This window comes from Patagioenas fasciata, chromosome 5 (genome assembly GCF_037038585.1).
Source record: "Patagioenas fasciata isolate bPatFas1 chromosome 5, bPatFas1.hap1, whole genome shotgun sequence".
Taxonomy (NCBI): Eukaryota; Metazoa; Chordata; class Aves; order Columbiformes; family Columbidae; genus Patagioenas; species Patagioenas fasciata.
This window is the reverse complement of record NC_092524.1, coordinates 62,251,429-62,279,285: the sequence shown is the minus strand read 5'-3', so window position 1 is coordinate 62,279,285 and position 27,857 is coordinate 62,251,429. Positions and strand designations below refer to the sequence as shown.

The following is a 27,857-nucleotide window of genomic DNA, read 5'->3' as shown; positions in this document are numbered from 1 at the left end:
TCCACGTTCCACGGTGTGGAAAGCCTGACCAGCAACACACCCCAGCTCTGACCGCTGCTCCCGCCTCGGCTGAAGCCGTACAGCTGTTGCCTGGTAGAGAAAGGGATTGAATTTCACGGGCTGTGAGATCTGCGACAGCCCTCCTTGGCTTGGGGATAGCAACAAGCCTCACCCAGGCTTAGCCATCCCCTTTCTGCCCGGAGAGGAACGCCCCGGTCGACATAGAAGGAAAATTGTTTGCTGAATTTCTGCACAGCCCTCCTTCCAATTGCCAGAGAGAGAGGGGGAGTGAGAAAGAGTGAGAGTTCAAGGCAGGCTCTGCACTGGTGTTCTGGGCTATTTCAACTTCAGGGCAACTTTAGAGAACTTCAGTTATTTTTGGTAAGTTTTTTTGTTTGTTTGTTTGTTTGTTTGTTTAAAAAAACTTCCTCTCCTTTCCCCTCTTTTTTTTTTTGGTCTTTTTAGTCCCTGATGCAAATTGTACAAGTTTGCAGTAGATGATGGGCTTTTGTAAATTGCAAAGAGATGTGGGCATGTGCATTTCACATCCTTTGATACAGAAACTGGACTTTCTGATTATAAAGACATCATGTTCCCAGCTTCTGTACTTGATAAGTGAAACCTGAAGACGCTGCAGGCTGAGTGATACTGCTGGGGAAAAGTACGGCCAGAACTTCAGCCAAGGTGCGTTCCACCTGGTGCAAAGCTTTGTCTCTTTCTTTTATAAGGGAAGAAGAGAAATCAGGGATGAACAAATGTGTTCAGCCTGCTAAAAGGTTTCTGATCTACATTTTCAATGCAGGGGTTTCAAGCTTGTGCTCTAAACCTCCCAAAGCTTTCAGGGGGATTTTGGTTATCAGTCCTGTACACACCCCTCCATTCAGTAATCTTTGTTCCAGATCATGCATGTTATTTTTCTTACTTCCTCTGTCTGTATACTTAAGTCATCATATGATCTCAATGATAGCAAAATTCTTTCGTACTACAAAGAGCCATAGTCGCAGTTGTTGCAATGAATTGCAAGGTGCAAACTGCAATTTAATTATTGTGAAGTTTGAAGTTGATTTCTGATGAATTTGGGTCTTCTTTTATGTGTTTTCCCCGTAGATACGTTTGGATTTTTATAGTATCTGTGCTTCTACAAGAGGAATTCTGTTTGTGTGGATATTATATCTCAATAGATACCACTTGCCATATATATATCATAATGTACTGACTTGGCACTAGGATCTCTGTATGTTAGTGGTATTTGAGACTAAGGTTAACCTTGATGCATTTAAGCAACAGATTCATAGCCCTGTCAGTAGAAGTGGGATCCTGTATGTGGTCGCTGCAAGGCAGCTGAGGTTAGTTCACAAAAATGCCAGGAAATTTTTCTGTCCACCTGTCAAGGTTCTTTGCCCCATCCACATACCTGTTTCTGAACACATCAATACAGATGTTTGGAACGAGGGTTTCTATCTGTAGCCACCTGTAGAAAGAATGAAAACTACATGTTCTCAAAGCTTTGATAGAAAAGAGAAAAAACATTGCTCACATGAGAAAACACCAAAAGTTTGCCCCTCTACAGCAAAAACAACCATTCTTCTTTATAATTTATGAAAGAAACAAAGTTGAACGGTGACTGTTAAGGGATACAGTACTTAGCTTATTATCACCTGTTGCATGCACAAGAGAAAACTTTTAAGTATTTCCTTACTGTATCTCTTGCTATAACAGAGAAAAACTATAAGAAATTTTGCAGATCCAAGCAAATTAGAGAAAAAGTAGCTTACAACAGTCCAAAATGTATCCTAACATAGGTCAAAAGTCCAGCATGAAAAAGTTTCAGATGTTTGACAGCACAGGAAAACATACCACCTCTCAGAATGTATTGGGGTTTATTAGCTGTGTTTAAAAATGAAAAGTGTGACTAGAACTTTTAATTGCAGTAACTCTATAACAATGGAGTTAACAACAACTCCTCAGCAACAAACTCAAAACTATAAATCTGCATGAGGCACTCTGCGGTGCTGACACGTTCCATGGTGGCTGTAGCTTTTCTGTGAAGCATGTAGATTTGTTAGTGAAAATTGCATTTTACTATCTTTGGTGTGGCACTCTCATAAAGTAAACTCTACTATTAGATTACAAGCCTTGTGTAAATTTCAAACTGAAGCCGGTTTGACTCTAGTCAGTGCTCGTAAGCAATCCATCGAGGATGGCTGCCTTCCAGACTCTGCTACAGCGAGTGTTAACATCTTTTCAGCCGAACAGGGCAGCGGTAACTTCTAGCACAGATCAGCCAGGGGTTTGGACATGGCGCGCATTTTCTGCTTTTAATTGTCTTGGACGCTGTATTCACAAATATGAGGTCAACGTGCCTCTATTCGCTTTTGGCTGTACTTGAAGCTCATCACTGAAACAAAATCCAACAGCCTGTAATACTTGGTCAGGAGAATAGCTGTGAGCTGAGTTAACCTCCTGTTGACTTTAGGGGGTTCAGCACCCCGTGCTTGGAGACAACCTTCTCCGGGCAGCCACGCCAGGAGTTCCACGGGCACTTTACTTCACGTTGTCAGTGTGAGTGGAGGGAGCAGGACATACAGCATTGGGACCTTACCGAGGTATCACGTCTTCTGTGAAGCCACAGGAATGTATATTCCCTCGGTTTAAACCTCTAAGCATGCACAGGGCTTTGCATTTTTTTCCTTGAGTTTTCTACTAGGGCAAAGAAGTCAGTTCTTCCTGTGCAAGTGTAAAACACTGAGGGTTTTAAGAAATATTTTTTTCTAGGATTCCTCACAGCAGGAGACCTAAATGATAGGAATATAAGGCAGTGTATTTGAAAGGCGTAAACATTACTGGCTTATATTCTGAGTAAATATTTGAGTAAATAGATTTAATCTGTTTTTTACATCTAGCTATTTTTGCGTCCCGTAACATCTCTCACATCAGGAAGCAACAAAATATGCACCGGAAAAATCAGGGTTTCCACCACTAGAGAAACATTTCACTGTGTCTCTGGGCTCCGTGTTGCAGGTTCAATCCAAACCAGTAAGACTGCGAAAGGCCTCGACATTAGCCCTGCTCTGAACGAGGAGAGGACCTGGCCCTTTGCGCCGGCACAGACAGGCGAGCAAGGGTGAGCTTTTGCTTTCAGGCTGTTTGTCACATGCCTGAGCCTTAGTGAGCTAAAAACCTGTTTTCCTGACACCATCATCTAAAAAGTACTGCCTTTCCTGCTTCCAATCTGCCTAGCAGGCTTTTACCTCCAAAGCCAAGTGGTGGAGCAGCACTGAGTGACTTAGGGGATTCATCATCTCCTGATTGAGCTAAGATTAAACCCTACCAAGATTAGTAGTCAGCTCTCCACATATAACAGAAATCAAGACAACACTTTTGTGACAAGTAAGATGCTTTGTCTGTGTTTAAACCCCATGCAGGAGAATTACGGCTACGCCTAGGGAAATACGTTTGCTTATCTCACTCCAGATTTTAATGTAAAGGCTGGAATTCATTATTTTATGTTGGAAAGCAATATTTCAGGCTAGGAGAGGACCTTTCATGTACTAATTCCTTTTTGCCAATGTTTTTACTTCTCACTGATGTTTTCACTTCCTGAAAGGAGGCCATGGGTAGCCATGTATATAGAAGCAACCACTGACTTACTGCAGAGGTCTGCAGGTCTGCGGTTTTCTTTCAGAGAAGGGCAACCCATGGGTTCACCATCCAAACGTGACCAAACATGTAGTCCAGAGTGGCTGGAGTAAGTCAAAATATGTTAAGGTTATTATGACACGTAAGTAATAAATAAGCCAAGGTAACTGATAGGGAACCTGTCTGCTCCCATGGCACAGGGATGGCAGCTCTGCAGGGAGCGAGTCCCAGGTCATGGTAACAGCCCAAATCCCAGCGAAATTCCACAAAGCAGGAATGCAAGCTCCTGAGGAAGAGCAGGCACCGAGCCCACTTCATCTGCCCGATAAAGATAACAGTGTCTTCAGAGGGAAAAGTTATCTGTTTTTCAAAAACACAAACAAGGAGATAAGGTTTATATGATTTCCAAGCCTGCTGATAAACGCTTGAGACTCCAAAGACGTAGTAACTGTTCTTCACTCTTGGGCAAATGTTATTTGTTCTCTGTAGTTAAAAGAACAAACACCACTTGATTTTGATAGCAGTGGGCTGTGCCTGACGTTTGCAGAGTCAAGGGAGCAGCTGTTATCCATGCAACCATCTGATTTTAAATACCTTTCTACCTGCCCACGGGTCCCCCAGCTCTACCCCTTGAAGAGTGATATGTTTGTGGACTCAGTCAAACAGCACTGAAAAGCCAAGGTTCCAAGCTGCACATATTTCTTCACATTTCTACAAGTCCAAACTAAATAGTCTAATAAACTGCCATAGATATAAGATCTTCCATCTTGCAGTGAGCCCCAAATACTCACATATTTTATTAGTCCAAACAGCTCTATTTTTCCTAAATATTCCATGCTCTGTACCAGCCCCAGAAAACTAATGTCATTCAGCTTTCCACAGGTCACCTCTTCATTTACCTGCTGTGTGGTTTGCCCCAGCATCCAGCCTTTTGACTGTCAGCCGGGCACAATGCTCCACTTTTCCCTGAAAATAAGTACATGCAGGAACTTTTTCTTGTCTCATGTCATTCACATTTTAATCCAAAGAACCATCTTTAGCAGAGTTACTTGAAGGAGTGAATTCCAAAATGGAAATTTTAGAATGAGTAAGATACTCAAAGGACATGCATGCAGGAGCAAAGATTAGAGTTTGGTAGTGAATGGGATAGTAAATTTTCTACGCAGCAAGAGCTGCTTTAGCTGATATTTGCATCATATTCTGAAGGGGAAAAATGTCTAAGTGGGATTACTCATTGTTATTTTGAAAAATAGTTAGAAATCAGCTTTTGGTGAGCCTCAACTTGGTCAGCAGCTCTCCCTCAGATCAGAGAACTATACAGAAGGTTGGCTTGTTTTTCGTTTGAAGTATATGTGGGTTTATTATTAGTCAAAGATCTGTGAAACTATCACGAGAAAACTAGTGGTTTTGACTGCTGATATTTCCTGCTGTGAGCTGTGCTTTCTCTATTTCTACTTCCAAAATCAGCTGAAAGCAAATAATTTACAAGAACACAAAAATGTCATTAAGCATTCCCCAAATATTTTCATATATGTCAGAGGTGATCTGATTTGTGTTTTAGTGAAAAGTTACACTGATTTTTATATGAACTATGTCCTCACACTCCTTAACATTGACTTTTTCACATAATGGGCTTGATTATGAGAAAAAAAATTCTTTGTGCAACAAATAGCTCAGACAACTCAGTGCCTAATTAAAGTAACCAGTTAGTCAGAGCCCATTTTGGAGGCAAAGTGGGCATTTTCACATGAGAATGACTACATGTAGCATTTGTACTCATGATGGTGGATGGATACAAAGGCAAATGATGTGTTCAGTTCTTATGCTAACTTATTAATCGGGCTTCCCATGAACAGACAGCACTGGAGTGGTTTGAAGGATAATAGAATGAGTCTCTGCTATAACTATCTTCTTTGGGGGCATGTGTTGGACATATTGACTATATAAGTGGTATAAACCAGACTTTTGAAAGGTATTTCACATACAAGTATTTATAAGGGGACACTTCTGTGATTTATAGAGACGAATGGAGGCAGGACCCCCATAGAAGTGTTATGAAAGAAATGCATTTAGTAATGGCACTGGGATTGTACCTCTATATTTGGATTATACGTCCAGAGTGGTTTTAACAACTGCTTCAGTCAGTCTAACAGGAATCTGTAAATGAAATGGTTTGGATAAGATAGCAGGGGAAATCCTGGTTTTCTTTTTAAAATTATCCTTTCTCATAGATTAAAAAGAAGCTTTTGGATAACTGTACCGGGTTATGCCAGGAAAGCTCATCACAAAGATGAGGGGGTTAATTCCATAATTGTAATGTATACATTGCATGCTTCACCAATCAAATATATAAACTGTATTTATTCTAAGTAAACCTTAAAGCCCAGAGAATAAGCCTAACACTTGCAGATAATTTCAAGAATGAATGTAATCTCTCCTAAATAATACCAGCTTGTTTCTTAGTAAGAAAACAGTGTACTCGGTGCATGTGACAACAAATCATCCCTGGGTCTTATGGTGAGGAGATCACAGCAGCTGTCAGGAGTCTCTGAGGAGCCCAAGCAAACTGTCCACAGCACATTTTCCTAGGAGCTCTGCCCTCCTTCTCTCTCTTTCTCCCTCCTTTTGCTTTGCTACTGTGGATGAACAGTCTCAGTCCTGTAGAACTGCTCACATCTCAACCACGTGGCCAGACGTGCTCCATGGGGCTCCTCCTGAAGAACTCGACCGTTGTTCCTCTTCTGCTGCTGATGAGTACAGCAGGACAAGGAGCATGCCTGGGCGTGTGGACGTGGGGTATTCAGAGACCCAGCTGCTCAGAGGGCACTGGAAAATACAACGTGGCAGGACTTCAGTGACTGTAGTAGGGAGAATCTGGTAGTACACATGTTGTTTGAGGGCAGCAGTTTTGTCACTTCAGGGCCAGCACCCATAGCTACACGTGTCATCAGAATTTACTGTACATCCAGCCAGTACCTGGCAAGATGACATCCCAGTCAACCTGTGGGCTGTGGAGCATGTACAAATGTAGAAACATCTCTCTTGATTTAAAAAATGATGCAACCCCTCTCATTCAGTGTAGGATCATGACTTGCCCAGGAGGCAACTGCACAACTGCACATAGCAGCAACAGGGAAGGCTGCGGTGGGCAGATGGCAGAGCAGATGGTTGATGCAGGTCGATGGTTGAGCAGGTGGGGTGTTTGCATGCTGCAAATGGTGCTCAGCCTGGCAGCATGATGCTGACAGGGGCATTCAGGGCACCCATCACTGCAGAGGCACAAGGTGCTCTGAAACAGAGAGGCTGAAGTAGCTGAGTCAGATTATCTTGTTGGATGTGGACCATAGCTGATTGCAAGGCTTGGGTATGAAAACTTGTGGCAAAAATCTGTTTTTCTACTTTCAGTTTCTAGAGTTGTGTTGTTTTTTTGTTTGTTTGTTTGTTTGGTTGGTTGTTTGTTTGTTTTTTTTTCTGAATAGAAGTTTTAATCAATCCAGCACCCATAAAGGAAGCTTGTGATGGGTCCACCTTGAAGTCCTTTGCAGGTTGGTATCTCTGGGTCAGTCTGCCCATGAAAAGCAGCATTGAGAGAAGATACCCTGGCAGAAAGACAGGTTTGGGATCAGAGGAGCCCACAGCATGTCCCACTGCCATAGCCCATTGCCAGCACCTCAGCAAGACTGCCTGAAGGTGTCTGCAAACCCTCATGATGGAGCCAAGGACAACCCCAGAACAGGGACAAGAGTGAATGGCAGGGAAAGAAAACCAATTATTTTGTTTCTTTCTCAAGGGCACTGAGAGAACAGCCAGAAGGGCCACAAACACATGTCCAGCCACACAACAGCAAAACCAACCCAGTGTGGGTGAGAAAACCCCATGCAGCACAACCCCTTTCTTGGCCCCGTGGGCAACCACAGCCTTTCCAGCCCAGGGGAAACAGTTTGTAGATGTAATTGCATCAGACTCAGGCACTGTGGTGCTGTATTAGCACATAAACAGTGAGAAACATGGCAGCCCTTGCACTGGGCAGCGTGTTTGGGGTGTTTCTGCTGACTGCTGCCGCTGCCATTCTCAGCTGTGTTTTGTTAATTTATTTGCACTCCTTTGTGTTTGGGGCTTGTTGCTGGTCCACAATCAGTCTCTGCCTAGCTTTGAAAAATCGGGGGTGGAGCCAGCAGATCTCCACCCTGCCCTGTGATAGGGACTTTGCAATGCTCTCCCAAGTTGTGACATGTACCACAAACCGGTCCTCTGCCAGCAGTCCTCTGTGTGTGGAACTGCAGGTAAATCCAGGTGCTGCATGGACACCTCTGCACTGTCGCACTCTTATTTCAGGGCCTGGGCTGACAAAAGTCAGGCCCCTGGGCAGCACACACAGATACAGACCCTGAGCCTGGACCTCGGACTTTCATTTGCTTCAGAGCAAATGAGGGCAAGAAAGCCATGGAAAGAAGAATTTTCCTCTTCCCACAAATCCTCCTCTTTTAAAGGCCTAGTAAGGGACAGAGAGGGCAGGAAAATCATCATCCTCTAATCCAGAACAGGAGCTGACTGTCACACCAGCACAAACAGACCACGCAAACTCCTCCACTAACTCTGTTCTTGCGAGGAGACAGAGATGGACTGCGATAAGGTTTTGGCTCTTGTAGACACTTGGAACTACATGCGAGGCCAGCCAGAGCCTGTGTGCTCAGGGGAAGGGAGCTGGACCTTGCCAAGTTGGCACTGACAAATCGCAGCAAGGAGCAATGTCCTTAACCTGGCTGCAATAGCTCTCAGGAGATGGAGTGAGAGTTTCCTGCTTAGCAGGGACTTTGCAGAAGGCAATGTCTCTGGGATGAAGGCAGACTCCAGTCTGTCCATCTTGCTGTTGTTGCACAAAAATTGCACAACGCAGACATGTTTGTCAAGACTTATTTTTGTCGTTGATTGTTGCTGCAGTGTGGTGGCAGGTTAAGGTCCCCAACGTGTTAAGTGATATATAACCATATACCCGGATATGCCTCAGAGGACTCACAAGCTTTGTGTCAAGCTAGTCGAGCAAAACAGAGGTGGCAGCAATGAGGAAATAGTGGAAACACAGTTTTATAAAGAAAGAAGGAAAGCTTTTTTAGGCTGCATTTTGGTTTGTTTCATTGTCTAGAACATCTCAGAAATTCTCAGTCATAAAAACATCCCTGTTGGCTGGAGCAGAGCTGTGGATGCAGTTACCCAGCATGCGGGTTTGTGCAGAGTGCTCGTGGTGGAGGCACATAGCACGACCAGGCATGAGCCCTGTGGTCTTGCTGTGTGAGGGATCTCCTGCTGCCGTCCTGCGGAGGGGCCGAGACCTCTGCTTGGAGACCTGAATGCAAAATCTCGCTCTGAAAACATATGTTTGTTTTCTACTCAAGAAAAATGAGGGAGGTCTGCAAAGAAGAGTTAAGTATTTCAGGCAATCCGCAGCTGCTGAAGTTTTTGTTCCCACTGTCATGCCCCTCGGGTGTCTGGGTGAGGGAAGGATACACTGTGCAATGCTTCGTTTCTTTTTAACTTCTGTCCAGCTCCTCTGAAGTGCCCATCGGGAGCCAGAGCAACACATGGCAGTGGAGCTGTAGCAACAGCAGCACAGCACCTCCGACTCGCAGACGGATTCTTATGATGACAGGCAGGAAAAACGGAGTGGCATTTGCCTTGAGGGTGAAAAGAAAAGGCAAGTAAGAAGGTGTGCAGCCACTCAGAGACCTGGACTCACCTTGGGCTGACAGCAGTAAAGATATTTTGCTGACAGGACATGATGTATTCCCATGGAAATGAGATTTACATTGCTTTTGGAAAATACATTGAAGTGGCCTTCCACACAGACACCATAGATAGCTTAATGAGCAAATCTTAAATATTTGGACACTTGATTCATAAAACAAAATAATGGAAAATTAATGTTAGTTAAACTTCAGTCTTCAAGCCAATCTGAACAGATTAAATGCAAGAACCATCCTGACAGAGCTTCCTGTCTTTGACCGCAGCAAGAAAAAAATATAGAGACTTGTTTTAAATCAATACTTACAAAAATCATGATGCAGTATTTTATTTTTTAAATAGTAGTAGATCATTCTGTTCACTGGCTGAGTTGCAACAGTAGTATTTTTGTAATTAGTGGTTCTTTGCAAAGTCATGAAATATATATATACACAATGCATATCTATATAAAAGTAATATGAGCTTAGATGAGTTTTGCACTGATAGGCTAGTTGGCAAAGAAAACGCTTTTAGTTGTCCATTAGGGCTGGATTCAATAGAAATTTTGGCTGATTTCACTGCAAGCCTTGGAAACCCTCAGAGTATTCAAGGCTTAGGCAGTCAGATGCCTGCTTTAATTTCTATTGACAAAGGAAAAGGAGGGATGAGTAAATGTAAAACATTTCCTTCCAGCATTGAGCTAAGAGAGGCAGCATGGTGCAGGGAGGAGGTGGAATCCAGGACATCTGGGTTGTATTTATTACTGACTCTGCTGCCAAACTTGCTTTGTGACTTTGAGCAGGTCTTATTTTATTCTATTTTATTTTTCCTTTTCTACTTTTCTGTGCAGCAGGGAGAGCTCACCTGCACTCATATGGTGCTCTGGGAATGTGCAGGGACTTTCTTGGGGGACCGTGATCAAATGCCGCAGCTGCCCACCTGGCGTATTCATATGCACCAGGCAATGTCGGGGTGATCTTGTACCCCAGAGTGTACAAGAGGGGTAGTTATACCCTTTGAGAGCACAAATAGAAAAATGCACTGCACTTGCATAAATACATGCCTGTAAGTACTAGTAACCAATGCCTTCTGCTACTACAGATCAGAAAGTCATTCAGAACAGGAGTTGGGTTGGCAACCTTTTTCACCTATATTTATGACCTCTTATCTCATTTACTACACTACTCACAGGGAACAGCATTTGATTTGGGGATAAGTCACAGGAAATGAGGTAGTTATTTTGCAATGGACTCCATATGGTGCTTCCAGTGCCCAAAGAAGTTCTCAGGTTCTCAATGTGGAGGAAAGAAGCCTGGCAACTTTTTTTTTAACTTTTCTGTAAGATGCATTTTCTGCCAAATGTGAAGAACTGAAAAAGCACGTGAAAGTAAAGGGACAGTCGTATATGATCTTCTGCATGTCACCAGCAATTGCACTCTTGTCCACAAGAGATATTTAGGTTATAACTGGAAAATTTCTGGCTATATCTTATTTGCCTTTGTTTTTCACTTTGTACAACAACTATGCCTTAATGGTATTTGCTGTGTACACCAATTTAATTCAAGGCTAACCTACAAAACACATTTTTTTCTAGAAGTATTTACTCTCACAAGGAGGCAGGCATGATTACTGTGTGCAATGCCATGTGCTCTGCTGGGTTTTATAAGATGGAACCCAAACTGATCTCAGTACATATCACAGTGTGGATTACAAGATGCATGCAAGGTATCATGTCAAGGATCTGTTTCATTGAGGCCAATGGATGTCTTGCTTGATTAGGTACAGAATGAAACCTCAGTACTTCAGGATTTGATCCTGTGGCACTAAATGACCAGCAGGTATCGTCTGAATTCTACAGATTTTTGTGAGCTTCCATTTATGACACAGTCTTGGGTCAAGATGTCTTCCATGAACAGCCCCTCAGAAATACCTGGAACACTAAAGCTTGATCAGATCTCCCTCTTCACAAAGCTGTATATAATCCCAAAACTTTCTGCTGACTATTGGGACAGGTAATGGAAGAACTTGCCACAAATTGTGATAATCATTTGCATTTATGCACAGTACAAATCTATGAATAAAGATGCAATATGCAGCCTAGAGCCAGAGTAATTAATATCAATAGAAAACATTGATATAAACGATCTGTATCTACATGCTATACAGCAATACTTCCCTTTGTTTTTTTCACCCATAAAGAAAAGAGGATATTAAGAATAATGGGGCAACACTTGTATAAATTTGGCTTGGCGTAGTAGAGCTTTGTTGTAAGCTATCTTAGTTTAGGCATCACTTTAGCTGTATTGATTTTCCCTCCTCTGCAGGGTACATAATGTGTTCTTCTTCTCACTGTAACATATTGGGCAGCCTGAATCAGCCAAGTGACTGGGCTGCAAAACACCTGGGTTCAACCTCTGGTTTGGTGTGTGGTGCGGTCACATCGCTTCTGTCTCTACATCCCACTGTCTCTCTGTCCATCCTCCTCTCCCTTTGGCTCTCTCATTAGTTTGACAGAAAGGTCTTTGGGGCCAGCATTGTTCTTCACTGTGTGTTTGTACAGCATAATGAGGTGTCAGTCTTGGGACAGGCTTCTGGAAACTACCAAAGCATAAATTGTAATAGAAATTAATTAAGTGAATACCACTGTCCAAGATGTCAAGGCAGAGTGTAAAAATTATCTTGAGTAAAGTGGTCTGAATGTTTTAAAGTGTGATCCAAAGCTTCTCCAGACTTCAGAAGCTTAAATCCATCCCTTAACATGCAGCCAGGACTTCCTGCAATGTTCTCTAGTTCTGCAGAGCCAACTTTGCAATGTGAAATAAAAGCTGTAGTTGAATCATCATGGGTTAAAGCCGGTTATTCCCACAGTTCCCATTTCCTAATGTTTTCTACTCATGATGTTCTTCACTTTTAATGATCATGGTAACTCATGCCAAAAACGGTGTTTCCTATCATGTTCTCCTCACATTGTGTATTGTGGTTGATTTTTTTTTTCTAGTCCATATTTTCAATCCCCAGAGAGCTAAGGTTAGTCATAAACATGCTTTTGGCTATCAGATTCATGTGTGGTTTGCTATAGCAACAAACAAAAGCATTAGTCAGAAACTGGCATGAAGCTATAAACACATATTTTTTTGTGATATTACCCAGAGTTAGCTTAATTTATGTGGTACACTGTTGCCACAGAACTGCATCGTAGTCAGGCTATTGTGCTTGTTGAATAGGAACTTCATAGAAAACCCAGAGAAATAAGCAAGTCTGTTTACTGATGTTGTCATCTGAAGATCACAAGCCAAATTCTGCTATTGCACTGATATAAATCCCGCTGAACTCCTTCAGAATGTACATTTAGATCAGATTACAAAATCTGAACCTATATCTACTGAATAAGAGGAAAATTATCATAAATCAAATAAACACTCACTTTGCCTTTGCTGTTTTCACCTCCATAACTTTACTGCAGCAAAATAATTAGAGGTTGGCGTTATCAGATTGTGGGAGATGGTTTAAAGTCACTGCCAACACACTTGGAGAACATTATCTGCAGCATGGCAGGGAGAGCAAGGCTTGGTTAAAGATTGTCATCCTCCACATGTGCCGATGCAGCCCTGGGAAGGTGCAGTTCGTGGAGCCGGTGTCTGTCCAGCCGATCTGGGGATGGGGAGGAGCAGCTCGTGCAGCAAGTGCTGGCTTTTCCTGGGGAGCTGGCTGGGTTTGTACAGCATTCACTGGAATCCCACAGCGAGACAGATACTGGTCCCTGAGCCAGCTAGTTTAAAGGTTGCCCTGCAAACTCTACAGAAGTGGTGGTTTTTGCCTAGGCAGAGGAGGCACTTTCCTGTTCATGCTTTATTCCAACCATTTGCCTTCTCTTCATTGCACCTTTTCAGGAATATGAACCCTAGTATTTTTTGACAGCTGCATTTAATAAAAAATGCATGCATGAAAAATGTGTTTTCCAGTATTCCTGAGGTGGCACCACTCAGCAAGAACTTAAACTTCCATAGAAATTGTTCAGATGCCTTTTCAGACCATTCATTTCAGACATATAGCTGTGAAGTGTTTGTGACCTTCCCTGCTGCAGAGGTGTGCAGAGTAACATATAAGTAATATACGCATGTGTCAAAAGATAAGAGTAACAAAACCCTCAGAGCCTTCTTGTACCTACCAGTCCTGTTGTTTTCAACTGGATCAATGGCTCCAGCTGCAAAGGATAATCCCACAGCAACATGTAGTTTGCACAAGCACACAGATGCCCTCTGAGAATGGGCCTTTGAAATCCAAGGATCCAGCACCAAGCATTGATCAAGCTATATTTCAAAAACAAAGACCTGTTTTCCCTAACCGAACCCATGAGTGGAAGAACATGCCCCAGGAGATCCTACATTTTAGCCTTCGCCCTGTTCACTGTGCTTTGTGTAGCATTGTTGGTTCTGGGTCCTGTGCACTTCAGACCCTGACCCTAGTGTCTTTTCAAAAACTTTGAAGATAGTCTTACTGTAGTAGATTTACCTGATGCAGAAGTGTAAAGGGACCTGTTTTTCAGACAGCGGTTCATGACGGAGGACTTACTCCAGACTATGCCTGGATTGTCTTCACGCTTTTTCCCTCTGTGCCCAGTTGCATCAAGCCCTGCATTGAAAGATGTCAAACATTTAAATTCTCTGAACACAGGAGAGGTCTGGATGCTTGTCTTCTACATAATGCAGCCCAGCACTTTTCTGTCTCTCTTACGCCCTTTTGGTCAAATGGGGACAGACGTTCCTCGTAAGAATGTTCAAAGCATAATTATTATGTGGTGTTCAAAGTGTTTGTAATTAAGAAAAAGGAAATTATGCTCTCAGTGTACTTGTGGAATGCTGTCAAACTCACCTCAACAGCACTACTTAGCGCAAATATTTCAGCCGTTGCTATTGACTTCCTAGTTCATGGGGCACTTTGGGGCTGCAGTATCTAAAAATGTCACAATAAGATGGTAGTGGAGTGTTTTGCTTGTTGACACCTCAAAAACAGCAGACAGGATAATTTCATGGAAGCGACTGTTGTCTTTCTCTGGCTTTATTGACTGTAAGCTGTGTATGGTGGTGGGGAAAGGAGCACAAATGCACCTTCTTTAGGAGAAAGCAACACTCTGCTGCAGATGGTGAACTGCAGCTTACATACAAAGCAGAGTCCTCACTGCAGCTGCTGGATGAGACAGGGTACAAGAGAGCATAAGTAGTAAAACACCATTGCTTTTAAAGTACTCTTTACAAACATTTGCAGAAAAAATTACAGATGGATTGAGGGGCATCTCCAGGTGCCTCCTGTTTTATCCTCTTGCACTCAAACACTGCACTGCTCCACAAAGCGAGGTGGTCATTGCCATTCTGCAAGGTGGGGACAAGCCATGGGATTGTCCTCATGCTGCACAGATGTAAATGACTCTGAAGAAGCCACCTGAGAGAATAATCAGATCTGCTTGCAGTAGATCTCAAAGGCTGTAACTGAAGCCCTGGGGTTTTCATTTTCCTTGTATGAGTTTTGTATTAGTACAAGACTGTTGATTTCAGTAGACCCTTTGATCTAGCTAAAGGGCAAAATGTAATTTAATCTCCCTTATACATTGATCTGATTCTAGCACAGCTGTTCATTGAGAAAAAATGCTACCATGTGCCTTCAAAAGGAATGTATCCTGTTTTAACTGAGTTTAAAACATTGTAACCTGTGTGTGACTAGATCATTATGATAAGGAAACAGTTACTCATTTCCAGAAGATATCATTATTTTTTTATTACAGAGAGGCTCTGAATGTTTGGAACTGTTATGAATCATCCTTAGGGTTGATAATCAAATCCAAGAAATAGTCCTCTTGGTGCTTTCAAACAACTCCACCCATCTCAATTCATTCACCAGTTCCTAGATGGATGAACTGCAGTGTAGTTACTTCCTTGCTATTTGAGGCTTTAATCAAAAAGAAATCCATAACTGTAGTAATGCGCCTTTAAAAATATCATTTTTCCCTATAGTTTATACTAGTCTCTGTGAAACATAAAACTGAAATCTATTTCCTTAACTAAACTGTGTTTTCCTCTAATCTATTAGGCAAGCATGCTGGTTTGTTATTTTTGGGTGCCTCGGAACCAGCTAGATGGTGCAGAGGGGAAAAATGAGCACTGAATCATTTAAAAAACACATGCAAAGATTCAAATAATTGTTTCACAAAAATACGATGCAAAGAAAGTTAATTACTTTCAGTTTTCTATTTCTATAACTTAACGTGCACTTAAACCCCCATTGTTTTTCAGTCTCACGTATCTGATTATTTCTAATTTCAAATAAAGATGGAGTCCACAAATTTAGTTTGTAATAGAAGATAGTTATCAGATGTCGAGTTTAGAAAATGCTAAGGCAAAGTGTACACGTGCTAGGGAAAGACTTTCAAAAAAGAGGTGAAAACCAATGAAATTAAGTAAGGATACAATATTTTTGAAAATAATTTGTAGGTCACGTGTTGAATTATTTTGAAATCTGACTTTTTTTGGCTTGAAACCACAGTTTGTAGTCCATTTGTTCAGGTTTCAATTGCATTGATATGAACAGAAATAGGCTACTTAATTTATTAATTTGATTAAATGGATTAATTTATCTGTAAATGAGGTTTTATGCCTTTGTAAACCCACAGTCTGCATGTAGAAATTGTCTCAAATTTTTAAAGGGATTCTCACTCCACATAAAAAAAAACAAAAACAAGAGAGAAAGTGAGCAGTGCCAAATGCTGTTTTGCTACCATCAGTGTTTATTGACAGAAAAGATTTTTATCTTAATAAAGTGAAGGAACTGCTAACTTTATCTTTGATGTAAAGTATTTTCCCATAATAATTTTCTGTCACCTTTATCCCATATCTCTTGTATTACATAGGCATTAAGGAATTTAAAAGCTTAAGAGATATTTTCTTCTGTGACAATCTACATCCAAACAAGTTGCCCAGGGAACTTTCTCTCGCACTGAAAACCTGTTTCCACTGGCAGATATTTATATAAAAGCCCCCATAAAAGGTTGTGGAAAAGCTACAAGGTTTTTGCTGCATTCATGTTTGGAGAGGGGCTGTGCCCAGCATACCAGAGAGACGTGCAAAGTAACATCACTCCATTAATATTGGTACATCTGGGCACTTAATTCAGCACTGAATTTTACTGGTGGAGTAAGAGATATGAAAAATCTTTCTAGACCATAGGGATCTTTAATGTGAAATATATATATAGATGTGTGTGTGTGTGTATATATATATATGTTTATAGTTATATAAACATATAATTTTTTTATGGTGCATTGATTTTGATAAGGATGATTTTAAGCAGTAGTTTCGCAGAGCAGTTTGGACTGAAAAATCTGTTTCTAATTTGAAGTGGTAAATGCCATTTATATAAAGCCTGCGCTGAGCTTTTTGCATAATGTTAGTAGATCCTCTGTTCTTAAGACCTATTCTTAGGGGACAAATGTGCTCTCTACCAAAAGCACCAAGAATTAACATCCTCCTTCAATGTGTCAGAGAGAGAACAAGGAGCAGTCAGCTTATCCCACTACCTCTCCAGGTCAATACTGGACTACCTTAAGAGGGAGCTTGGGCTCTCCAGTGCTGCCAATCAAGCCTATAGGGACAGAATGATCACTTTTAGTACATGTATTCATTTGATTAATTTCTGAATCTGAGCAGGGGTGTGCTTTGGCAGTAGAACAAGCAACGTGCTCTGGGAGAGGCCTGGATTCTTGGGGGGATGAATCAGCAAGGAGAAGGAATGCAGGAAAGTTAATTTTAATGAGCTTTATGGGCCTTATCTGCAATAGGCACCCACCTGCCTCCGCTTCTAGGCAAGTCACGGTAAGAGCTGAGTTCACAGCTATGTAACAGGAAGACAGCAGGAATCAATTGCCTCTCGCTCTGAGAGGAAGACAGCTTTGTGTTTGATTTCCTACTCTAGTTTTATAGGTGAATGGGTTTCTTTCAGGTGGAAAAAATCTGCAATGTGCCTGATCAATAGATTGGATAACCAGATAACCACAGGTTAGTTCCTACTGGGGTTTCTGAAACTGGTAAACTAATAAGCAAGTGAGAGCACTCCAGTTGCAACATGCCCATGAAGACCTTCTTAAAATCCAGATCATCCAGACAGACAGTGACACCCTGGGAGATTTTAGCTGGGCATCCATGCAACTATTAACAGCACTGGTAGAGACTCAATCACAAGTAAGGGCAGTATATCCCAAGAGATATAATTGTTGAGAGTCCCAGGAGATAAAACTGTTGAGGATCACAGTGGATCAGACCAGTCTTTATTGCTTAATTTGGCTATGAATCTCTAACTTGCTTTTGCCCTGTTCAAAAGGGTGGTAAGCAATTTTAGTTCATTTGGACAATTGCTAAAACGTTATTCTCTTCCCTTACTGACTTTGTGAGAACAGAGGCCCTGCAGTCCTTGAAAAAGATCATAATTCATAATTATCAGAGAGGGTCCTATTTTTGCACCATCATCACAATAATTATATACCAGAACACCGTGGGAATTCATGCAGGAAGTAAAACACATTGGAAACCCATTCTGTCACATAAAACCTGAGAGAGAGGAAAATTCCTGCCTAACACAATCAAACCTAGGCACAGAACGGGACATTACACCTGCCCTCTAGGCAATCGTTAAACCCAAACTACAGAGATGATGCAGAACTTGTACTTCTGAGACAGAACCATTGGATAGGGGAAAATAGCACTGACTCTCTGGCAGTCTAGCTGGTGCCATGAGCATTTCTCCAGCTGTCTTTTTCACCCTGCCAACTGCAGCTATATTTTAGCTAGCAAAAGGAGGGATGGACCAGGAGAGGCAAATTCAGATATCAGCTACTGCTACCTGCTTTTGCTGTCTCTTTTGGACATCACTCTAGTCATGTTCTCACAACACACTTTGGCCAAGAGCTTATTCTCAAACATTGTGTTACTCCTGTGAAACACTATTCTTTCACAGTAACAGGTGAAATACCGGACTAATATTTTAGTAAATATTTCATTCTCGTACCAGAAGATTTGTGTGGATCTGGCCAAATTACCTTCCCTATATAATCAAGTAACAAAAAAGTGGTAATAGCTGGATGAAACTCATTAACCCAGCATCTGGGAAATTTCAATTTGACAACTGAAAAAAAAGAAGTCCCCTGTGCTTTTCATGTTTAAATATGACTCAAGCTGAGAAAGTCTGTGCAGAGCCTCACCAGAGTGATTTATTCTCATGCTCTGAAATGTCCTATGGATTCTATTAGGTTTATCTTTACAATCAGAGGAAAGATGGACCACTGTAAAAATAAAGAACTCCTTTCTGATCTGTCTCATTAAAGTTTTTGCTCCTATTTTTGAGTGTGAGTAAGCATGCTTTTAATACTTTTTAATCTGTGGACAGAGCTTATCAATAAACACACTCACAGGAAAGCCATTCACTCTCCTTTTCATCTGGGGCTGTTAGTTTCTCTTTTTATGGTAGTGTTTATATCTGTTCTTCGTTGCCAGTGCTCTTCCCTGATATTCGTCAACCTGTGGAAAATGCTCCATAAAATCCTACAGAGCACAGTATGGTCTGTAAAAAACCTTAATTCCCTACGCATTTCTCTACTTGGATGTACTTTGCAGTGCAGAGTACTATTCCTTCTTATAAAAGTAGGAGCAAACTTTATGAACAGATCTCTGGCTGGGAGAGGAGAATTATGATTGTAATGTATGTGTATTTTCTGTTTTCAGAAGGTTTTGAGATCTGAAGGCTTTTAATGAAGTATTCATAACTGCCGACAAGGGCAGCTTAACATACCAAGGCATTGAATCAAAACATCTTGTTCATGCCTTGAATGGAAGGAAACTATTCACACGTTGGTTGTTTGGGAGTAGCTGCTCCTCTAGCTCTGCTATGCTGTGAGTCCCTGCTTTTGGCTCCGAAGTCTGAGCTACATTCATCATGGCACAAGTATGCAGCTCCGTGACAGAGTGCAGCCAGGGGGCATTACCAAACCGAACGCAAAACAAAGGCGGGAGTATAGCTTAAACACGGGCCTAGCTGGTTCTGACAGCACCCTGCAGATAATTAGGCCTGTTCAACTCCTTTAGCAGCAAAATCTTTATCTTTGTCCCACAGACCAGTCCTTTGTCTTCATCCCACAGAAATAGTCAGGGAGACCAGAATTTCAGAGTCTGGTGGGGAGGGTCCTACTCCCAGCACAGGACAGAGGGGAAACACAAAAGGGAACGTGCTATTCCTCGCTTTATCACTTTTTCTGAAGCAGAACGGCTGCTTTTTCTGCTGTGGCAAGAGCTGACAAGCTGGTTTGTCTAGGTGGAGCTCCTGAGTGCCCTCGCTGTCTCTCTGGCAGGGGTTCAAGTGAAGTAACGTCGCATTCCTGTGATGGAGGGCTGGCAGAGGAGGCTGACTCCTCCGTGACATTGCTCCGGCATCTTCCTGTTGTCACGTATCCTGCCCAGATCGAGTGACAGCCACGGCATTCCCACTGCGGTCCTGCCGTACCACAGAGCCCTGCCCAGCAGTTGTTGTAACTCAGCCTGTGCGATCTTGCAGGACAATGGAATGAATCCAGGTCTGTGGAATGTGCTAGGAAACCTCCATAGAAGATGAACCTGTTGATTTTTCACTGATGGTTTTCCCTAGTGTAGTTGGAGCCCTTACTGGGAATGCCATGGGCCTGCTGGAGCTCATGATCCAACCTACATGGACTGTGCAAGAGTCTGTGCCATGAGTTGTGCTTCAAACCTCCTGAGAGTTTCCTCAAGGAACACAGTGCATGGATAAAAGAAGTTATTTGCAGATGATTTCAGATGCTTATCTTTTCCAACTCATTCTCCAGGATCATTTTCCTCAGAGCCAGCTTGCTTGCAAGGACATGACTCCTGCACCAAAGTGCCCAGGAGGATTTGGGTGGTGGGGATGATTGCTCTGAGCTGCTACAGCCAAACCCCTCACACTGAGCAGCCCTGATGCACTCATCTGCTCCTAGTTAGTTTTATTCACGGTCTTTACACTTAACCTTGGCATTTACACTTAAAGACATTCACAGCTGAACACAAGGTATGGTGTTATATCAGATGGTCTTTGCTGTGTAGACTCCAGACAGCAGCTTTGGACGTCAAATCTGCCATGGTTTGTTCCTTTTTAACAATACACCTTCAAGCATTACCAAGTCACTGGGTTCTTAGTCCTCTTTGATGTAGCATTAAGTCACTGCTTCAATTTTTAATTTGAGCTGAATTAAAAAACTCTGGGGGCAACAAAGAGAAAAAGTGAAACATTTCAGGCCACTGATGATATTGGGTATCTATGTTTGTGCTTGTACGTATCATTTGCACAACTTTTTTAGCACAGGAATCAGCAATTCATGTCTCTCCAAGCCAATTGGTGCAGTTAGCAGAACACAAAGGTTTGCTTGTGGATTCGGAGATGTTTAGCACAGCTGATTTTGGAAGGTGGTGAAAATAGTTCTTTAAGTGACAAAAATTCATGTTTGTATCCAGAAAATGATAGCTGAGATGGAGAAGGTGGTCCTTTTGCTGTCATCATAACTTTGTGAGGCCTTTTCAAAAAATCTGATTTAGGCTATTTTTCAGTCACGGCAGCTTTAAGGAAAATAAAGAATGGAATAGCTTAAATGCTGATGACACTGCCTGGCTGAAGTGACATTTTAATTAGCTGATTGTTCTACATTTATTCGTCAGCCTCTAGTCTTCTGGGATATCCTGGGAAACCCAAAGAGCCCACTGCAGGGTGCATTCATGTAATAACTCATCAAAATAATAGACAGTGGATTCAGATGGGTATAAAAAGACAGCACACAAGGAAACTGAAACAAGCAAAAAGTTTGAATTGCTGACATTTTGCCCATAACCTTGTACGGAAAAATTTCTGTTAGTAAACTGAAGTCAGATGAACTTACCTATCTGAAAAACTGCTCTTGAGAGGCCAAGACAAATGCCAAGCATGTGTATAACATTCCTGTTATCAAGTGCTTTCCTGAACTGGGACCTACCATTTTAAATATTCTAAGTATTCTAAATATTCTCTATTTCAAATATAAGAAGTGAATCAGAAGGAGCTGAGGGGCTACACACCAGCAGTGCTCAGGTGGCTGTGAGAGCTCTGAGGGAAGAAAAGGAATCCCAGTAATGGTGATACCTGCAAGAGAGGGAGAACAAGCTGTGGGAAAAAAAAATCAGGCACACTATCCATTTTGAGAAAGTTATTTCATTTAAAGATTAGGTCTTAAATCTACATTAAAAAAAAAAAAAAAAAAAGGGATGGGGAATTTAATTTTAAAATTAGGGATTTAATTTAAAAAATAGGAGGCATTCTGGAGCAGTGCATTATCAGTGACTAGGCACACATGCGTGAGAAGGAACAGGCCCATGACAAGATGCCTGGGGGTGCGGGGACAGACAGACAGATCCACAGGTACAGACGGCTGCAGGACGAGGGGTCTGATACAGGCGCCAGCTGAAGCTGTCCATGACAGCAGTGACACGCAGCCTTATTCACAATGACACAGAAGCACATGAGGGAGCACCACGAAATCTGCTGATGTACATGTGTTAATTCTTTTCTGGGTCAAACGCGGTGCCAATAATGACATTGATATTAACTTTTTATTGTTGCTGTTTGTCTTGCAATTATTCACTCCTCCTTCTCCTTATTAATTACACAAACCAGGTTGTGTGCTTCACACTGTCAGAAAAGACCTGAGCAAAAGATGTCCCAGCTGTGCCCACGTTAAGTCACGAGTCTTCTAATGGGCAGTGGACTCAAAGCTGCTCATTTCCACAATACTGCACAAACAGGACTGTGTGCTTCCTATCATAGCTGAGAAACGGTAAACAGCAAATGCCAAAATCCTAGTAAAGAAAAGGCATGTTATGACCTCCATACAGTAACAAATATATAAGTGAGTAAAGCATGCAAATTTTCACCTGTGGACAGATGTTTAACACAGACCAAGTTTCTGTCTGTTCAGAAAAGCTGGTTGTTGGAGTGAAGTTAGATAATTCATGCCAATCAGTACATGGCAAGAAGAAACCTCTTCTCTTGGTGAAGATATTACCTGAGAATCAGGAATATTTAACCTGCATCTTTGTAAAAAAAAAATGTGCATTGCAAGTATTGCTACTCTTGTCAGTTTTAACTGATCTGCATTAAAATCCCAGGAAAAGCAACACGACAGCACAAAAAATAATAAAATAAAATAAAATAAAATAAAATAAAATAAAATAAAATAAAATAAAATAAAATAAAATAAAATAAAATAATAAAATAAAATAAAATAAAATAAAATAAAATAAAATAAAATAAAGCCACTTCTAGTGGGAAATATAATACCTAAGAAGTTGATGCAAGGGGAAGTTATATGCTTAAAGGTAACAGCAGAATACTTAAATTCACTACATTCAAATGCAAACATAACTTTAGTATAAAATCTTAATAGACAGAAAGCCCAAATCTAAGAATTATAGAGAAGGGATATAATTTGTAAGCAAGGAAGCTAGGATGATCAGCAAATGATGTTATAAATTTTTTAATGTAATCTTCAGTATTGTCGTTTGCTGTTTTATTTGATATTAAAGTTTACAGTTTATGGTAATTTTATATGCTAGTGTCTCAATTAAAGCTAGGTTTGTCTTTAGTTTACACAGCACACTAAAGCACAACTGACTTGAATTCAATGACATTGTCATTCTTTAAATTTATCAGAATTTCTCAAATATGGGTTTGAAGACTGTTACCCACCAAATATGAATACCAAAAAACCAATCTGGTTTTATGTTTTTTGGTTTTATCCAAAACAGTCCAGCTGGGTTGGTAGATTATAGATGTTTTTTCAGTTGCATTAAAAAAAAAATACAATTTTCAGTCATGATATGAAAATGTTACAGCCTATATAACTCCTACTGCCTACTTGCAAAAAATTCCTTTGTTCTGAAGTCTGTTCAGTGGCTATTAAAGTAGTCGCTGATGTAAATTCCATCTTGTTTATGAAAACATTTTGAACAAAGCATTGGTTGTCCAGAGTTTATAAAAAAGTTAAAACTTATAAAATGTTGGCATCACTACTATTTGGGGCATGAGAATGACATGCATATAAATCATAGTTTATTGGCACACTCTTTTACACACAGAAAGAAGACTTTGCTGAAAATGGAATTCATTGATGTATTGTAGTACTCTTCTTTTATAGATTTGTTCTTAATGTATTCTGAACTGGAAAAAAATCCAAAGCAAATCTTAGTCTGCAGTAGGAATCAGAGGCACACGAAGTTTTCATGACATGGGTTGACTATGATAGAGGGGCAGAGTTTGGGGAAATTGAGGTGGATGCAAAGGCCTCAGTGTGAAGCTTTGGGAGGGAAGGACGTTTGTGTAGCTGATGTCCCCCCATGTAATCTCACCCAAATCTCTATTAGCCCTGGCAACAGTAGTCTGTCACTCCATTTTGCAGGAAAAACTGTCACCATTTAGGAAAGGTAACAGTTTCCTAAAGGCTTTCCCAGGAGGACTCTGTCACTTCCTGCCCATCATGAGGTAGGTGAAAGAGGCCTTTTATGCTGACAGATTTTCCTCTTAACAGCAGGAGATTTTTTTCTGGTGACATTTTGACAAACCTTGATCTGCAACCGCTCTGACAAGGACAAGGAAGCAATCACCTTCCAGTACTTGACCAAGCACGTGAAGTCACCCTTGTGCCTCATAACACCTCTGCTTTGCTTGATCAACGGCTGGTGAAAAATAAGAAACTTCTCTTCTGGTCCAGGCGTATATGAGATGTCATCCAGATCAGGTCTAGCTCTCAACATCCACATTGAACAAGACTTTACAGTGTCGTTTGTCATTTTAAAGTGCCATCAGTATGAGAAGTAGGTGTTCAGGTCTCACTATGGGAAGTGATCTAATTCTCTTGGATTTTCTGAGTAGCCCAGTCTTAGCAACAGGAAGATTTTGAAGGTGTTGGTCACCTAATCATTCGAAGCATCCTTTGTTTAAAATGTCTGGTTTTAAAAGTTTCATATCTGTTAGACCCTGTAGGATAGCAGCAGTATCTTAAGACTCAAAGGATATGTCTCACTGGATGGTGAAAAATCAACGGCACAAACTATACAGGACCAGTCAAGTCCCAAGAACAAAACACCCATACTTGTGTTGCTTCAGGTCTAGACAACTAAAATGTCACTGAAGTTACACCAGAGTAAAACAAGAGAAACAACAGTGAACCAGCCTAAGAATTCTCCTAGATAATTCTTTCCTTTTTCTTTTCCAGTAGCAAAATTATTGGCAGTCGCCAAGGATCAATGCTGTAATTAGCCTTTAAGTGCTGCACTGAAGAGCAAATGCTCTAGCAATCCAAGCAATATTCTGTTAAGTCATTCTGCTGGACAGCAGGGCTTGTGGGTGGGATTCTCCCAAGTGAAAAATATGGCAATTCCACAAGACTAAGTCCTTACTATTTCTTGGAATTTTAGTAACAGCCATAAAATTCTCTGTTGGCACCTGAATCTTTAGAAGCACAAAGCGAATTAAACAATCAAGCCTCAGTCCTGCAGCTTTTCTCCTCATCTGATGCTTATTAAAATACATGTGGTGAGGAGCTTCATGGATGGATTCCAGAATTTTCCAGCAGAAATGCCCCAAATCAGGCTCATAAATCCACATCTGAATTTTTTAACATGGTTATACTTATTTTCCAATTTTCTTGAGCTTCTGAAAATTGAAAATGCTAGGGCTTTGGAAAAAAAAAAAAAATCAAGCCAATTTATGCAGGTCTTTTATCTGAATTAGGGTCTGCATTAAGACCATTTTCTGGAATTGTCCTTTGTAGGCATCAGGACTCTGAAGGCTAAAGGAGGCATGGTCTGCCAGTCCTGATGTGTTCTGAGTTGATCCTAGCTCTCTGGAGATAAAATACCACAGGAGACTTGACTAAGATGATGTACATATGGCTAATGATGATGCCTTCTATTCTACAAAGTTTGGAAGCTTTTCCCAGAGACTGATACGGGATATTCCCACTGGAAGCACCCTATTGCCATTCACCTTAATAAAGTGGCCTGTCACTGATTCCATGGCGTAACTCTTTCAAGACTGTACTAAATAAATTTATCTTCAAAAAACTCAAGGAAAAAAATAAATGTAGCAGATCAGAAAGCTATGAATAAAGGCTAGCAAAATCACAGCCATTTTAAGAAGAGCTTGGCAACTTGTGTCAGAGTGATTGCACACATGCATAAGTTGTGCCAGCTTGTCTGCACACACAGCACGTAATATCCACATCCAGAAATGTTGTGTTCCAGTCTGAGGATTCTTCATTTAAAGTAGACAATGAATGAGTTGCACAGTTCTGCTTGTGGTTGTCTTCTCTAGTGTTCGAGCATATTTTTAAGCCAAAGAATCTGTTTAGGAGAGACAAAAATATGTATACTAATGGCAGTTGCAGAACTGGGTGTGAGAGAGCTAGACAGTCCAGTGGCTTGAAAGAAATGGAGCATGGAGACAGGAAAGAGACGTAAGTTATAATACCAGGATAAGGACTTGTGCATGCATGAGAATAGCCTGGTCATCACAGAATGTGTAATTCAGCCACACTGTCCTCTACTGGCTAAGCCTGGATCTCTGAAAACAATGATGTATTCATGCTGTTTTCATTCTTCGGTGCCCAGTTTAAGACATTTCAACAGAATCACTTTCAAACAGACCATCTCCTTCAACCTATCTCTCTCCACCCTGAATACTTCCAAAAACCAAGAAAGCAGAGTCTTTATGACTATCAAACCTTCATGATTTTTACTCTCTGACTCTGTCTTAAGACCTTTGTCAAAGGCATGGAAGAGTTTTGAGATGGGGAATTTTAACTGATTTATTGCCAATTAATGGACTTTTAATTACTGATTCTGACAGTAAAAATTTTAAAAAACAAAACCACTTAGGGAAAAACATCTCAGCTCCCCTCTGTACACCTCTCCTTCCCTCTTTCTGGTCTCCAGTCCCCTCACTGTGGGCTACACTCAGTCCCTTTGGGGAGGCATGAGCTGCTGTGGGACATGGAGGGTCAGCATATGGTGGATGCTTTTCCTTTTCCACTGCTCTCTTTGTACTCAGTTGCCCCAGGGTGGCTTCCTACACCAGCCACCGACTCATCAGAGTCAAGCCTCCTCCTCTCCACCCTTGCTGAGGTAGCTTTTCTTCCTCTGGCCCCTCCTCAAGATCCTATTCTGCTCCAGCATTTCTCCTGCTCTACCATATCTTTCCTTCTGCTCTGGTGTGGTTTTCTCTGTCTTTCTTCTCCTCCGCTAGTGATGTTGTCTCTTTTTCTCTGCATTTATCACTTTTCTTAACCACAGTTTCTCAGATGTACCAGAAACTCCTCCGATCAGAGCAGCCTTTATATTTCTGGACATAAATATTTCTGGTATATTTGAAAAGAGCAACCTGATGAAATCTGAGATAAGGAACGTGAATGACAGTAGGTCTTTCTATGGCCAACCCTGCACATATTCCCTGGGCGTGCTGCTCTGGAGGGCTTCAGTTTGCCATCTGGCTGCTCTGTGCCCTGTATAGCTCCCATGGACACCAACAACCTGTTTGCTGCTTGCAGGTTCTGGACGACAGCTGAGACCGGCCGAGCCTCCAGGAGATGGTGATGCTGATGCAGATGCAGAGGATGAAGATTCTGTGAGGTTTTTTTAGAGCTGTTTTTTTGGGGATGGGGGTTTGACAGTTACCTTGTTAAAATGGGATCTTAAGTATTTTATTTATAGCTGGGTCTTGCTGATAATTCTTTTTCCCCCATCAAAAATGTGGTATTTCTGCTTGGGATTGTCCTGCCAGCTCAAAAGCCAGAATGATGCTTCGATATCAAGTGACCTGCTCTTTGTCATGATTCGCCAGCATGAGTTTAATACCAAGACTTAGCAAATTATTACATGGCTATTGACTGCAGTAACTTTTCTTTAAAGCTTTGGCTGGTTTAGGTTCCCTATCACCAAGAAGGAAGCAAGCCAAGTGCTTGTCAGCAAAAATTCCTGTTGGGACTCTTCCATGATTTGCTTGGTTATAGATGGCAATAAAGTTTGAAGCCACAGGATGCAAAGGTTAGGTGTGTAAATAAAGCAGGGAAGGGAATTTTTATTGCCTTTTAAAATTATTACAAATAGAGTTGTCAGAAATTTTAGTCTATTCAGTCCATAGATGCATACAATTCATAAAGAAAACAAAAATCAGTATATCACTGTTTTAATTTCCCAGGAGTCTGCTCCTTGTGTTCTTGAGTAACATCCTTAAATGAGGATTGTATTTGTTCTCAATCTAAGGAAAGAGTTATTTGTTATTCTACATCTGCCATTACTAATGAAAGATCTGTACACAAAAAGAAACTATACCTAAGTAGAAAAATTTTCCAAAAAAAATGGGTCACTGTTTAATTGTGAATGTTCCTTTCA

At 41.3% G+C, this 27,857-nt stretch overlaps 1 protein-coding gene across 1 annotated transcript in view; it reads left to right on the top strand.

The window, feature by feature from the left end:
* Positions 1 to 210: 210 nt before the first annotated feature.
* AHNAK2 (AHNAK nucleoprotein 2) overlaps positions 211 to 27,857 on the top strand; it is a 61,295-nt gene continuing 33,648 nt past the window's right edge. The window contains exons 1-2 of the mRNA XM_071808624.1: positions 211 to 381; positions 27,014 to 27,090. The gene's annotated coding sequence lies outside the window, so the exon portion shown is untranslated. The remainder of the gene's footprint in view (positions 382 to 27,013; positions 27,091 to 27,857) is intronic.